Genomic DNA, 13,087 nt, shown 5'->3' on the forward strand with positions numbered 1-13,087 from the left:
TGTGGGATTCCGTGTCAGTATACTTATACTTTAATCATGGCTCTGTGACTTGGCAAATAATTTATCTTATCTGTGAGTCAGTTTCTTTGTATGTAAAATGAAAATAATACTGTTACTCTATATCATGGGATGGCTTTGAAATTAAGCAAGATAGTACATACAGAGTGTTTAGAACAGTCCTTTATAAGTAGTGAACATGGACTAAATGTTATTATAAATACTGTAATGTTTATATTATATTATTAATGTACACGTGCACTATATATATATATTGTGTTAATATATGGATAGATACATATGGACTTTGTATCTTGCTTTCTTCACTAAACTGTTTGTTTTCTTTATTATATTTTTGAACTTTAACACCTTTTAGAAAACTCACAAACCTAAAGAAAATAAACTTTGGAGTTCATTGGTGATCTTAACGTTCCTCTGAAGCATGGCATTTTTGGAAAACCTTTGCTTGAGCATGCTAGGCTTTAACCCAAAGATGTGATGTGTTCAGAAGGAATAGGAGATGACTAATACCCATGAATGGCTGAACGTGTTGGTTAGTGAAATTTGTATATCCCTTTCCTGAATTGAAAAGATGACTTTTTGGTATAAACAGACTAAAGATCAACCAGGGACTCTTTATCAATATATAAAATGACAGTTTTTTCATTACTAGTATGAATCATATTATGACTAGATTTTAAGTCTATTTTTATTATTGTGCTCTGCAGAATGACCGATTTGTTATTTGCACTACTTGTGTGGAATTTACTATTGCTGCCTGTTTATATTTTCAGATGTAGCCTGTCGCGCTCCTAAAGATTGCCAGTACTTATAAACTTTTCTTATGGGACTGAGTGGTGATATAATGAATGTGATTTTTTGAATTGTATAATGAAATATATCAACATTTGCAAAACCTGCAAAACCCAGCGAACCAGTATTTTTCAAATGAACAGTACCTGATGTTACAAAATCATACATGGGTAAAAGATTCATTTGAAGTTTAAGATAGACCAATGAATTTTAATCTAAAACTCATCAAGTTTTGAGGTTGTATCATAAATTTGTGTGTGTGTGTGTGTGTATGTATATATAAAGTTTTCTGAAAAGGCTTAAAAATACTTTCTCCCCTTTCCAACTACATATGTGCAAGGCTGGGTTTTCTTTATGTACTGTAACCAAAACCCCACATTTTAATAGATTTAATGTAGAAGTGGTTATAGAGTCCAGATATCTTCTGCAGACATTAAAGATATTTGCACAAATGCAAAAGACTCTTACAACTATTTTTTATTTGTTTATTTCAGAATATAAAATTATTTTTCATAAAATATATTCTTTAACATGTAAATATTATTGGGTTTTAATATTAATGAATTAATATTTTCTAATTTTCAGTTTTAATTTCTAATATAGTAAATATTGATATATATATAAATCAATGTAAACAAAAGTTCTTTAGGGTTCTTAATATTTAATAGTATAAAAATTAAAAATTGTGTTTAAAATGCTGGAGAGCTGATAGTTTGGATGAAAGGAAACTGAAGAAACATGACAGTTGAATGTAATACATGGTCCTGGGCCGGATACTCTCCAGGAGGAAATGAAAACGCTCTAAAGAACATTATTGGGACAGTTGACAGGATTGGAATATGGACTATGGATTAGATTATAATTTTATCAATGTAAATTTTTTGAATTTGATAATTGTATTATAGTTAGGTAAGATAGGAAATACACATTGTAGTTTTAAGGGTATAATACATGCAACACATTCTAAACATACATGTACATATATGTAGAAGAGAAAGTGTTAAAACAAATGTGGCAAAAACATTACAAATTGGTGAATTCTGTATAACGGCTAAATAGGAGTTCTCTATTATTTGTACAATGTGAAGTTATTTCAAAATAAAAATTAAAAAATTATGAAGTAATATAATGAATCTTTTAGAAGTGGATTTTACAGATTGATTGAGTGTCTTTTTGTGCTTGTGAATGACTGAGAGGTTTTGAGCAGTGGATAACTGGCTACGTAAGTCCTTTGGAGTTTTCACTGCTTTTCAGAGGACACTCCTTGTGCTCTGCTGCCCCCTAGTGACTTTTATGCTCATCAGCAGTTTATTCTGTAAGTACAAGTTGGGAATTTGGATCACTGTAGTTATCATTTAAAAATAATTTAGTATCAACTAAAAGAATTGTTTTGGGGGGGTGGAGGAAGATACTACTGTGAAGATCTCATGATCTGTTTCGTCTTATAATTTTTTAAAAATTATATTTTTGTTCTTGTGGTTCCTTTGAATTGTATCCTCAGTCTCCCCTTCCCCCCCTCTTTTTTTTGAAGATAGTATTTATTGGTTCCTCATCTGACAGAAACAGTAGAATTTCCTGTATTTTCTTTCCCTCTCTTTTCTGTGACCACAAATATTAGTCAATAATATTATGTTAGTGTTTTACTTTATAGTCTTAAAATGTTTAGAATTCTGCTAGCCCATAATCTCTCATTTGCAATTTGAAAATTCCAAAGGCTCTGAAACCATTTGTCGTCAAAAGCTGTCTGAATTCATTTGGCAACAAAACTTGATGTGAGTTGCTGTGAGATAGTGATAGTCTTTATATTTACCACTTGTGTGAATATTCCTACATTTGCTGCAGAGTTACTAATGTTACTAAACTAAACCCCAAGGGTTTTAGATTAGGAATTGTAGACTTGTACCTGATTTGCTTAGCTTTGACTCCCAGTTATGAGGTATGAAGCGTCACCAGCTTATACTACTTTCTATCTTTTCGCTCTTCTTTTTATTAGTTGTATAATTTTTACATACTATTGAAAAAATTTTTATTAGAGTATAGTTGATTTACAATGTTGTGTTATCACATACTATTTTTTTTTTTTTTTTTGCGGTACGCAGGCCTCTCACTGCTGTGGCCTCTCCCGTTGCGGAGCACAGGCTCCGGACGCGCAGGCTCAGCGGCCATGGCTCACGGGCCCAGCCGCTCTGTGGCATGTGGGATCTTCCTGGACCGGGACACAAACCCGTGTCCCCTGCATCAGCAGGCGGACTCTCAACCACTGCACCACCAGGGAAGCCCACATACTATTTTGATATACCATATTTTGTCACTCTTAATCTGATCTTTTTGTCTTAGAGTTGTAGTTAAATATGTTCCCTTATTACTTCCAGTCTTTTTTGTTGAAGTTTCTCTTGCCATTTAGTTTGGTTGGAGTTTTTCTCTACCAGTTACCTTCAGACGGACTTATATAAACAATAATTTTTGAGTTATTGTATATTCAGAATGGCCGCTCTGTAGACTGTACATTCAAAGGACAGCTTCATTGAACTTAAAACTTTGACTCATATTTTGTTTCCCTGAGTATTGTCTTCTGGTGTTCGGTGTTGTAGAAAGGTCTGATGGCTGCTGGATTTTCTTTTCCTGATTATTGACTGTTTTTTTTCTTTTGCTGTCTTTTGGTTCTTCTTTTTCTAATCTATAGGAATTACTCTAAGGATTACCACATGCATCTTTGACTCATAAAAGTATAATATAAATTAATTCTTTTATCATTTCCTTGATACTACTAGGACCATATAACACTTCATTTTCATTTACCCTTTCCCATCTGTTAATCTATTGCTGTCATGAATTTTAATTTTACATGTCATTTAGTGCCCCCAAGACATTATTATTTTGTAGAGTCAGCATTCATTTATGTTTACCCCATTTTGGTTTCCTACATTTCTGTGCTTTATTCTGAGATTACTTTCTTTTTGCATGAAGAACTCTCTTTAGCATTTCTTTGAATGCAAGCCTAATACTGACACATTCTCTCATTTTTTTGCTTGTTTGTATGAAAAGTGTCTTTATTTTACCTTAATTTTTTTGAAATTGTGGTAAAACATACATAACAAAATTTACCATTTTAACCGTCTTTAAGTGTATAGTTTAATGGCATTAAGTATATTCACATTATTGTGCAATCATTACCATCATCCATCTTCAGAATTTTCGTAATGTTCCCAAACTGAAATTCTGTGCCCATTAAACAATAACTCCTCATTCTCCCCTTTCCCTTCTCCTGGCAGCCACTATTCTACTTCCTGTCTCTATAAATCTGACCCTTCTGAGTACTTCATATATGTGGAGTCATACAGTATTTGTCCTTTTGTGACTGGCTTATTTCACTTAGGATAATGTCTTCAGGGTTCATCCATGTTGTAGCATGTGTCACAATTTCCTTCTTTTTTAAGGTTGAATAATATTCCATTGTATGTGTACCACATTTTGTTTATCCATTCATCCTTCAATGAACATTTGAATTGCTTCCTCCTTTTGGCTGTTGTGAATAATGCTGCTATGAACATAGATGTGTAAATATTTCTTTGAGTCCCTGTTTCACTTTTTTTGGGTATGTATCCAGAAGTAGAATTGCTGGATTATATGGTAAATTATTTTTAATTTTTTGAGGAACTGCCAAATTGTTTTCTGTAGTGGATGTACCATTTTACATTGCCTGCCTTAATTTTTTAGGGACTTTTTTTTTTAAAACTAGTTTTAGGATTCTAGGCTGGCAGTTTATTTTTTTTCAGCACTTTACTGTATATAATTCATTTGTTGTTTGACATATATTTCCTGTTAAAAAGTTAGCTCTTAATCTTAATGTTGTTCCTTTAATATTTTTTACTATGGTTTTGTTTTTCTGCAGTTTTACTATGAGGTGCTTACGTATAGTTTTCTTTGTATTTATCCTGTCGGGTTTGTAGAGCTTGAAACTGTGGATGGATGTCTTTCATTAGTTTTGGGAAATAGTTGACTCTGATGTTTTAAATATTGCCATTCCCCCATTATAGAAAGACTAGACCTCTTTCTGCAGAGTCACAAATTTAAAACTATTTTCCTAGTAACACTAAGATATTGCTTTCTTCTTTTACTCACATTCTTGCAGGAGAATATAGTGAAGTACCCCAGAGGCTATATGATATGTGAAGACAGTCATTGTTTTAATGGCTAATGTAATATATGCTTGTGTATTCTTATGTTTAAATTCTTATTCAGCTTTAATTTTTAATGTGATAAATGTCAATAAATATAATCACATATATAAAAGTTCTTGGGGAGATCCATATTTTTTAAGAGTATGGAAATATCCTTAAGCCAAACAGTTTGAGAACTGCTGGGGTAGGCATTTTGACTCTATCCCATATATTTCATATTTTTTATAGTCTTCTGTATTTTATTTATTTTCCTTTTTATCCTTTTTTTTTAAATGGGAAGAGTATTCATTTTAATTATGCTCCAAGGTGTTACAGAGCTAGATTAACAAATTTCAGTCAGTATAAAATAGACTTATTGTCAATATTCAGTCACAATACAACCCAGGTAAATGAATCATTACTTTATACAAGGCTCAGATGTTTAAAATCTATCTTAACTTTACACATGTACTATAAAATGATAAATACTTAAAATGACAATGCAAGGGAAAATATTATAAAAATACAATTGTCGTAGACCCTTGTATGAAAGTTCTTTAAAGTTCTGCCTTAAGGAATAATACCATGCTGCATATCAGAACCAGAAATAAAGCATTTTCCTTGAGGTTACAATGCTCAGCGATATACTGGATGCACTCTAAAGTACCATGCCTGACAAGAATCAGAAGAGACAAGGCCTTCAATAATGTTGAGAGGAAAAAAAAAGAGAGAGGAGTAATCAATTGTCATATGCTGATTTCTGCTGGAATGGCCTCTTTAAACAATTATAGCACTGTGGAAGAACTGAAGAAGGGGACCAGTCTCAGCTTTATATAAAGGATTTCCAAGTCAGCACAAACTCAGACAGTGTTAAAAGGTACTGTTCCCAGTACTCTCCACTCTTCAACCCTTTACATGGATTCCTCGTCCTAAGTCCCTGTTTTTTCTCTAATTTCTTCCTAAGGGCTTACCAAACACACTTTCTGTTTTCTATTATCCAACATACAAACCAAAAGGCATTAAGCAAAACAATATCTGTCAGTCAAGTCAGTTCTAAAGACACCAATTTTGGTTTAAGTATTAATCTTGAGATTTACGCATAAACATCCTTCTTCCACAGACACTCCCACCTCCCCTTACATATTGACTCCATCCTAAACTGTGAAGCAATATGAAGTTTTAAGATTTTTTTTTTTTCCTTCATCAATGATTTGCCTGTTGCCAAGCTGCTTGGTTGGCAGCAATATCAGGAGCTGTTTGGAATGCTTGGTCAGAATATATAAGAAGGATGTGATCAGTGAATTACTGTAACCTATCAAAGTGAGCTTTTGCAGGCATACATGAAGAATTTACCTTTAGACTTCTCGCACTCATTTCAGAAGGGAGAAAATGTGTCTTAAAAGGGAAAGGAAAAAAATTAGATAAGGAAATACAGCAAAATATTAATACGTAGTAATAGGATAGGGAATGCTACCTACATTGTGGGGAAGTTTCTGGCATAAAAATCAGACTTTCTCTCCCATTACTCTTTGCACAAGATTAACAGTTGATTTACATCAAGAGGGGCAGAAAGCCACTAAACACTTTCTTCAAAGGTAGGGAATTTCTTTTTGAAATGAGCATTAGAGAAGGGAGGAAAAGGTGGGGAAAACTCAGTCAAAGAGGTCCTCAAACGTGCGTTGTCTCATTGCTATGTATGCTTCCTTTTCATCTGGTGTCATTTGGGCCACCAGCTCTGGCTTCTGGCTCACTTCGCTGTAGGAGAACGGACGGCCAGCCACCATGACAATGGGGTCATCTGCTCCTTCCTCAAATTCATTCTTCTCCTCATCCTCTTCCCCATGATGTGCAGCCACAGCTGCCGCACAGGGTGGAGAGTCATCGTCTCACTCACTGGCCTCACTCAGAGTCACTGCCATCGGCAGTGGTCACGGGAGCAGCCGCCCCCACTGAGCCTGCTGTGGCAGAGGGGGTCTTCTTCTCATGAATGAGCAGTGCTCGCGTGACCTCCTCGTTATCATCTGGCCCCGCACGGCCTTCCTCACGCTCCTGAAACGAGTCTATATCTAAGCCACCTTCCTTCATCTCTTCAGAACTATGTGCTCCTTGGATAGTGCTCTCTCTTAACCAGATAGTTCTCTCTTTGGCAGATTTTCCTTCCAGTGAGGCTCGATGAAGATCGTCTTGGTCATCCATGTTAATGACAACATTCTGAGTGTATACGTACTCATAAGACGGACCTTGGTGGCCCATGCTTCCTGGTGGTGCCCACCTGCCAGGCCAGCAGCTGCAGCAGCAGTTGCTGCACGGTCCTTGCTCTGTTTCAGGGCTGGTATTTCTGTGGGTTCTGGCTCAAGTATTTCATAGGCCAAGTTCACATCCTCTGTCTCTCAAAGCAAAGCATAAATGGGCTCAGTTTGTTCATTAAACCTTGCCAAAAGTGTGTGTGCATCTTTTTTGGGCATTGCTGATTCATCTTCTTCTACCTCTGTGTGGCAGAAAACATAGCGGAAAGTTCCTGTCATGGGACCAAAGAGCTGATTATCTTCTAAATCTGTAAAAGTACCACTGCAGGTGGACATTTGAAGGAGGCCCGTTTGGTGGAATCTCTCTCATCAGTTTCAATCCTCCTTCTCATGTGGTCCAATTTATATTTTACCACATTAACAAGAGTACGATAATTGATAAAGTAGTAGTTGTGGTGAGTGGTTTTCCCATCTGCAGCAGTCTCCACCCTTATTCTGCACTTGATGAATTTGTCTCCCTTTAAATTATTCAAGAGTGATTGAAGTTGCTTCTGATCAAGCTTGAGCAGCTCCAGCATGTCCTCCTCTTTCACACAGAGGTTTCGGATCAAGACGTCCAAGGCCAAAGCATGCTCAATGCCATAAAACCCCCGGATCACATACTTGTCTAACTGCTTCAGTGCTGCAGGAACCTTGGTGAGGACATCTGGATCTGCCATCTTTAGCAGCAAACTTCAACTTTAAATGTACTGACCAAAGCACATCCTGCATGGGGAGGGCCCTGTGCCACATCATTCAGCCTGTTACCTTTGCCTGAAACACCTTAGGGGACCCAGAGTGAATCCTTGAACACTCGCACTGCAGCTTCCCTTGGCGCCTCCACTACTGGCTTAAACGAGCCGTGCCACTTGTGCAACAAAGAGAACGCCCTATTCCTGCGACCAGCTTTAGAAACCATGTGCTACTTTCCTCTTTATGCTTTAATTTGGATATTTTCTATTAATTTATCTTCACTAATCTCCTCTTGCTGATAAACTATCTATGGAGCTCTTAATTTTAAAAATTACATTTTGACTTCTGAATTTTCTCAATTTTTAAATAGCGTATATTTCAAGGCTCTGGTGAATTTTCCATCTTTCTGTCTATTTTGTTTTTCCTTTTTTTTTATCATATTAATCATAGACATTTCAAAGTCCTTTTCTCATAATTTCAATATCTGTATCATCTGTGGATCTTGATTTTCAGTTATATGGTCCTCTCCCTTGGCATGCTTGGTAATTTTGGACTGCATGGAGATAAAAAACTCTTGGAGGTTCTGGGTAACCTTCTCTTCCGTAAGAGAAGGTTAAACTCCCCCCAACCCTGTCTTTTTCGGTAAGGTGGATAGAGTGGCAGTGATCTGAATCCAGTCAGGGTCAGAGCTATGGCTATCTCTGGTTCAGTACTGCCTTTTGCTATAGTCCTTCACATTTTCCAAACAGCCTTGGAGTGATGATTAGGGCCCCTTTCCTCAGGTGGACACTGCATTCTAATCTTTACTCCATACCTCAAGACTACCTAAAACTCTGTTCTGCTTCTCTGCTTGTCGTCTTAGCCTCTTGCCTGCTGTAGGTTAAGAATTCAGCGCATGTATTGAGGGAAAAACAGAAGAGTGTTGTGTTTTTTACCGTTTTTCCTCTCTAGGATCTTTACCTCTTGTCTCTAATTTATGTCACTTCAGTGCCACAAAACTGTCAAAAGCTGATTTCTCTACCTCTTCTGCTTGATTCCTACACTGGAAACTTAGCCTCTCGTGTGCAGACTTGGCAAATATCTTGGGAAAAAGTGACTAAAGAATGTTGGCACACCCCTTCTCATTCTTCCCCTGGTCTCCAGCATTTTGTTCCCTTAATTTCTGATCATCTTAGCAGCTCTGTAAGTCAACCAAGAAAGAACGTCAAAAATAGGTATGCAGAAAGCCTGGATAGGTGTCAGTGCAGATTGGAGCAGGGGAAATGGGAGCATCAGGAGAGAGTTTTCCAGAAAAAAGGGGGGAGATTCCCGTAAGAAAGGAATGGTAATCTTAGTATACAACCTGGCTTTAAAAGTGAAGAATATTTATATAGTTAAACTAATACAAATGTCGTTTATTGGTTTCAAAGACAAAGTACTGGTAAACCATAAAAGACAATTATGATTCTGCAACAGAATATATATATTATTAACGCAACCCAGTCAATGTAAAATTCACTTCAACAGTTGGAAGAAAGTTAAGAAAAGAAATGAAGAGAAAGTAAGGGGGAGCTAATGCCTCACTTTGCACAATTAGGGGGTCAAGGTAGTCATAGATGATGATGTAAGAAATAAAAGCATATTATTAAGAAATAAAAGTACAATATTAAGCATAGTATATTAAATTACAAAAATAACCTTTAGAAAAACTAAAAGTGGTGTAAGTATGTTGAGAGGAGAGGGAGGGGGAATGATATGGTATGATGAGGTAAATCTGCTCTGATTATAGCAGAAAGACAATATCTAAACTGATTAAAAAAAAGCAATATTATTATATGTTTTACAGATATGGGCTTACCTCCACAAAATTAAGACCAGAAACATTTTTAAAAGCTCCAAGTGGTTTTCTCTGGAATATTAAAATGGAAATCCAAGAAGCTTAAAGATCCTCAAGCAGGGTAAACACAAGCAACAAAACTACACCAAGGCACCACAAAAGGAATCACAATAATAGCTCAAAAGATGGGAAGGGGGAAATGGAATTATACTTAATTAATTAAAAAGAAAGGAGGAAAAGAGGAAATCATTTACATTAATATAATTACCTATTTGACTAGGTTTAAGTCTGTTATCTTGTTATTTATTATTCATTTGTCCCATCTGTTCTTTGTCCCTTTTTTTCTCTTTTCTTACTTTCCTTAACTAAATTAGATTAACTGAATATATTTTAGGATTCAATTTTCCCCCACTATTGTCTTATTCAGTATACCTTTTTGTTATATATATATTTTAGTGGTTGCTGTAGGGTTTACAATATGCATCTTTAACTTATTACATTTGCTATTGCCTGAATGTTTTGTGTCCCTTCAAAATTCATATGTTGATACCTTACCCTTCCCCCCCACTCCCCCTGCCAATGTGACGATATTAGGAGGTGGGGCCTTTGGGAGTTAATTAATTCATGAGGAAGTCATGAGAGTGGAGCCCTCTTGAAAGGGATTTGTGCCCTTGTAAGAAGAGACATGAGAGCTTGCTCTCTCTCTCTCTGTTCTCTGCAATGTGAGGATACAGTGAGAAGATGACTGTCTGGTAAACCAGGAAGCTGGCCCTCACCAAACACTGGATATGCTGTGCTTTGATCTTGGACTTCTCAGCCTACTGAACTGTGAGAAATAAATTTTTATGAAGCCACTCAGTCTATGTAATTTGTTATAGCAGCCTGAACTGATTAAGACAACAGTTTGCCTTCAAATGATATTATACCTATTCATATATAAGATCCTTGTAACAGTATGCTTTTATTTCCCCCATTGACCTTTGAGTTATAGTTAGCATGTATTTTACTTCTACATATGTTATGAGTTCCACAATTCATTGCTATTATTTTTGCTTTAAACTTTCAGTTATCTTTTAGATAAATTTAAAAAATGATAAAAATCTTTATATTTATCATTTCCTATGCTCTTTATTCCCTTGTATATATCCATATTTTGACCTGATTTTATTTCTTTTCACCTAAGGAACTTACTTTAATGTTTCTTGTAGTGCAGGCATGCTGGAAACAACTTCTCTCAGATTTTGTCTGAAAAAAAAAAATCTTTGTTTGTCCTTAGGTTTTGGAGAATATGTTTGCTGGCTATAGAATTCTAGGTCTACAGTTTTTCCTTCAGCACTTTGGAGATATCTTTCCATTGTCTTCTTGCTTACATAATTTGGATGACAAATCTGCAGTCATTTTGTTTGTTTGTTTGTGTTCTTTTTTCCCTCCTCTGTATCCTTTTAAGTTTTTTTTTTCCCTCATTCTTTTTTTTACTGGTTTTCAGCAACTCCAAGAAGCCTTTTCTGATTAATCCAATTCCACAGCAAACATTACGTTTTTATAATGCTGTACAGATTTAGGTGTACAGATTTAAACATTATATTAATTTCTATACAGATTTATAATTACCTTCAATTGTGTTTCCTTGTGTGTTTCTTATTATAGTATGTGCTTCCTCAAAGGGAAACATTCTTGTCTTCATTTTAGTAAATTCTCAATAAATGCTTACTAAGTGAGCCTATGATGGTAAAATGTCCAAACCACCTGGTATAGCCAGTTTTCTTAAGTTTCTGAGAAAACAGTTTTTTTTTTTTTTTTTTTTTTTTTTTTGTGGTTCGCAGGCCTCTCACTGTTGTGGCCTCTCCCGTTGCGGGGCACAGGCTCCGGACGCGCAGGCTCAGTGGTCATGGCTCACGGGCCTAGCCGCTCTGCGGCATGTGGGATCTTCCCGGACCGGGGCACGAACCCGTGTCCCCTGCATCGGCAGGTGGACTCTCAACCACTGCGCCACCAGGGAAGCCTGAGAAAACAGTTTTTGTTTAACTTGCTGTGGTCATTTTATTTTATTATTTGGTTATTTTATTACTTAGAAGTCAAATTTCTCTTGCCTTTTAAAAGTTTATTTCTTCTGGTTTAGTGTATCATGAACATTTAAGAAAATTACTCCCATTTCCCCTCATTAAGTAAACAATCAAGTTACTCCTTAGATTGGAGAGCTGAAGTGTGATAGTCATATTCCATAGCTTTTGGAGAGTGACCTAAACATAACCCTATGGAGAAGTAATTTACTGGTAAGTAATATTTGTTTCTTCAGTGATGTTTGGGGCCATATTAGATTGTCATTTTGTTGACTGAGAATTGACCTGTGTAGGGTGTCAGATTCTCCAAAGAAGTTATATGATCTAGGCCAGATTAACTGATAATATATAATTGATGATAGATAAGTAATGAAAATATGCATTAGGCCTCAGGTAGATATCTAACGAATTATATAACAAATGTTAATCATAGGGTCATTTCTGAAAGGCAGGCAATTAATTTTTCCCAGTTACCCATTGTAAATTACTTAATTCCTTGTATTGAACCAATCATTTGGCTTTAGTGACCTTTGTTTTCAGAAAAATGTCTCTTAACATGTTAAGCTAGTCTGTCTCCAGTCTTTTTTTTATGGTGTGTGTTTTGGTATCACTCATTCTGTTAAATTTTATTTTGATTGTTTTAGAACCATTTTTCCATATAAGTCCATATAGATCAAGGTTGTTTCAGATCTTTTTTTATCTTTCAAAGTATTAAAAATAAGATCATTTTAGTGTCATTTATGTAGTTGAACATATATTTTATTTCTTGGTCTAGGCATAAAGTAAATTTATTGACTAGAGTGGATACTAAAATGACTCTATGTAGAGAGAGTTAATGACGGAAGTAAAGTCTTAATCAAAGACAGTGACCAGCATTTCTAGCCCTATCTTGGAACACAAAGGACTGTATAGCAAGGCTGACTGTGATATGCCAGGGCAGTGTTTTGGGAGTATGATCCAGATCATTGGTTCTGGATGCTGACATTTGAAAATGATTTCTTGGTGGTGCATATGCAACCTTGGAATTATGAATTGTCTTACAATTTCTTTTCAAGGGAAGGAAGCATATAAACGGGAGGATAAACAAATATTTTGTTAATAATTTGCTGTAAAGATTGTTTATTACAGTTTAATATTAAACAGCTCAGGAGCCCTAAAATTTATCTCACTTGGTTCTAACTGGTGTTTCTTGCTGACACATGGTGTGAATCAACTGTCCTTCCAACTTGAAAAAGCAGAGAGCTCGCTGACACAACTCCTTTG

At 35.8% G+C, this 13,087-nt stretch overlaps 1 protein-coding gene and 1 pseudogene across 7 annotated transcripts in view; one reads left to right on the forward strand and one right to left on the reverse strand.

The window, feature by feature from the left end:
- Positions 1 to 13,087, forward strand: part of EXOC6B (exocyst complex component 6B) — a 702,680-nt gene that overhangs the window by 49,012 nt on the left and 640,581 nt on the right. The gene's annotated exons all lie outside the window — the stretch shown is intronic.
- On the reverse strand, positions 5,372 to 8,048 carry LOC114901062 (annotated as a pseudogene).

Source organism: Monodon monoceros, unplaced genomic scaffold (genome assembly GCF_005190385.1).
Source record: "Monodon monoceros isolate NGI ecotype Baffin Bay Population unplaced genomic scaffold, NGI_Narwhal_1 Super_Scaffold_19, whole genome shotgun sequence".
In the NCBI taxonomy this organism is placed as follows: Eukaryota; Metazoa; Chordata; class Mammalia; order Artiodactyla; family Monodontidae; genus Monodon; species Monodon monoceros.